Source organism: Chaetura pelagica, unplaced genomic scaffold (assembly GCF_000747805.2).
Source record: "Chaetura pelagica isolate M959 unplaced genomic scaffold, ChaPel_1.0 scaffold436, whole genome shotgun sequence".
Taxonomy (NCBI): domain Eukaryota; kingdom Metazoa; phylum Chordata; class Aves; order Apodiformes; family Apodidae; genus Chaetura; species Chaetura pelagica.
This window is the reverse complement of record NW_009953651.1, coordinates 4,669,554-4,673,052: the sequence shown is the minus strand read 5'-3', so window position 1 is coordinate 4,673,052 and position 3,499 is coordinate 4,669,554.

Sequence of the window (3,499 nt, the reverse complement as noted above, 5' to 3'; positions counted from 1 at the left end):
TGCTATATAGATGAGACAGCAAAGTTCATGGTGGTGGAATCATCACGGTACGAGCAGTCCTTAATCCAATCTGCACAGTTATTTGGAGGTTCCTGTTCAGTGTAAGTACAGGACGTACTTTGATCTCTGCTGCCTCCTGCCAAAACTGTGGAAATTAGCAAGCCAAAAACCAAGAGTCACAGACAATTGTGGCAGACAAATCATATCCTATAGTTAGACAAGCAGCTCTCCTCCTGAATGACACAGAAGCCACAGAGACATAGAAGTGCAGTTGCAACTAATTACCTTTCTCTTCATCAAAAAGTTGTCTAAAATTTACAGATGGGAGATGAGCCTCTCTTACACAAGGGTAATCAAAACTTTGCTGTTCAGTTCACAAACTACCTGAAGTGATGCTCTGAAAGGGCCCAGATGCAGAAAAACTCTTGAATGAAGCCTGGTAACTCCATACTGGTGCAATCAGAGCTGTGGTTACAGCTAGAACCCAGCCTTGGACAGAACTGTGTTACAGGGGTGTTAGCCACACTGACAGTCACACTGAGTTCCTCCTTAAAGCAAAGATCTGTCCTCTTTGTCACATACAATGAATCATCCCTCAAGTCACAGTACTTCAAGAAAACTCTTTAATTTGGGATGAAATAGGTCTTTAAGAAGAGCATGCTTCTGTCAGACTTTGGCTCAAAACCACCTTATTAAAGAAAGAGGGATTCCTCAGACTTGTCAGATAGTTAACATTCACTCAAATGTCTCGTTTTTAAAGAAAACAAGTTTAGAAAACTATATGATAATTAAGCTGCAGGCATGGGAAGCAGATAGTTAAGGCATTGAAATAATCTTTAGTCTGCCCCACAGAGATAAACTACAATAGAAAAAAGATTAATATACAAAGTTTTTAATTATAAATCGATCAAGCTCATTTTAAAATATATTAATTTATTGTTTCCTTACTTCCTTCTCCCTCCAACAGAAAGGAAAGCACCCAGCTAGGATGTGTAGTTATACATCTACAGTGGCAACCGAATATGGCTAGGTTTCTTCTTCCTGTGATGTTTATCCTGATTTTATTAAATGATTGCATTATTTCTGCCAATAATCTACTGATAATAGCTTCAGCTCCAGTTAACAAAGCTTTGTGCTCTGATTAGAAGCGAAACTGAAATGAATAGTCATGGAGACAGTTAAACAACTAGGACTCCGGATGGTGACGAGCCAATTATCTTCATTCTCCTCCATCCACCACCTCAAAGAACTTCTTAGATAAAAGAAACACCTTTGAAGATCCTGGGCTGCCTGGACTTATTTTAACCTGAAAAGTCAGACCCTCCTGCAGAGTACAGCGTGTTCTCGGGAATGTTTGCTCAGTGCAGCTAGGCTGTACAGCTCCACCTCCTGAATTATTTAGAGGACACATTTCCTGCAGCACCTCCCAGCCTTACACCACCAGGTCTCCAGGACTGTATTACAGGCAAGGCAGCAAGAAGCTCTCCCTGTCAGCAAGAGCAAGCAGGGCATGGCAAATGTAGGCAAGGTAGATGGAAATAGGCAGCAGTCTCAAGAGGCAGGAAGGGCAGCAACGATCTGGAGAGGACAAGAGGCAAATGCTGTCAGGGTTTCAGCTAGAAACAAAGGAACCCATGGTGTGAAGATCTTTCAAGTCCAGAACTGCTACATTGCAGCTCTTCTCTACAAGCCCATCAGCTCTGAGGAAATCAGACTCTAAGGCAACACCAAAGCAGACAAAGTTTTGTTACATGCTCATTTTCAAGAGCCTACATTACCACTGACATTTTTGAGTGGGTAGCTGTCAATCTCTAGCATGCAGTGAGATAATACCAGCCTTTTGACAGACAGAGTCTACATTTAAGACCTAAAATAAACCATGAGAGTTTTATATAGACAAACTATGAAAAGAAAATGAGTAAAAGATGTATCTGTATCTAAGTGCTCTAAAGAAAACACAGGCTGCCAAAGCTCTTTTCCCCCACTCTCATGTATTGTACCACTCAAGACTTATTATTTTAGGATTATTTCTGGTATACTGACTGGAGAGCATATCCACAAGTCATGTATGCAACTACTCCACAAGCAACCTAACTATATGATTGCTTCCACGCCCTCCTTCTTTTCCTTTCCTCCTTTTCTACTTCCTATTCTTTCCTTCTACCGGGTCCTTGACTAATGTACAAGCTGTGTGAGGCAGGGAGCGTCTTTCACAGTCTTCAAAGTAGGTATGGTACTTTTATTAGCACATATTGGGTTGAAGACATTCAGAGCTTCCATACAGATAATCCTGCCACCTGACCACTGCTCACAGCTGGAATACCACAACAACCCAAGAGCAAAACAGACCTGAGATGTGCTTATGTATGCTTAGTTTATGTACTTGGGCTCGCGGATGAAACAGAGTAAGCGCTAAGACTTCTATCTGTTAAAGGCAGTTGAGACAATGGGGAAAAGACAGTTCAACACGATCCTGCAGCTGGCTCCTAGAGCAGCAACAGCCAAACCTCAGCCTTGGCGTGGCTGAAGGTGATTTGGGATGGCACTACCAAAAGGGAATTACACAGCTTTTAAAACAGATCTGGTGCTCTCACCACCCTGCAAAGAAGGGAATTCAAGGAGCAAGAACATCTGTAATCATAGACAAACTCCTCACCTTCTCCTCCTCCTGCAGAAGGACTGGGAAGTATTTCAATGGACCCATTCCAGAAGGGACACTCCCCATCTGCACCCTTCTGACATTAAGCACTGTGAAACCCAGAGCACATGACCTGCAGTCACAGATCAGCATCTCACTGGCTCAGATCTTCAACAAATGCAAACTACAGTTTGTACGTTATAATACACCATATCAAATCAGAAGTCATAATATTCAATCTATGTTCTACATAGTGTGAAAAAGACATCTTGATGCCATAAACCCTAAGACCCAGGTTGTGCACAGGTTGTTTGGCCTAGTACAGCCTGCTCTGCTTACAGATCGAGGTGGGAGGGGTTTACAGGCATCTACACTGGGGGACCCAAGTACATCACTGGAGATTGGAACAGTACAAATGGCAGTGTAGTCAGCAGAGTAAAGTGGTGAAGAAGAGAGAATCTGCTTCATTAAAACCCTTTACAGACACAAAAATGGTAATAAGCAAGTGTTCAGAGCCTACAAAGACAAGACCTTGTGTCCCTCATCCCAGGTGAAACATGCTCCCTTTTCCTTCCCTCTGGGCAGAGGCTTGCATGGGGCCTCCCCACCACAGCTCCTGACAGGGGACGACCAGCTCACCTGGCCAAACCAGCACCACCTAAGCCCCACTTCTCTGCCAACCCAGGTCCTCTAGCCAGCAGCCCCACAACTCACCCACAGAACTCCTTCAGCCCCATCGCTCCCCCACAGCCTCCTTCAGCCCCATCTCTTCTCCCCTGCCACCCCCCCAAAGACACAGGCCCCTCCACCCCCAGGCCCCCGCGCACCTGCCAGCTCCAGACCTCTGCCCTCACCGCAGCC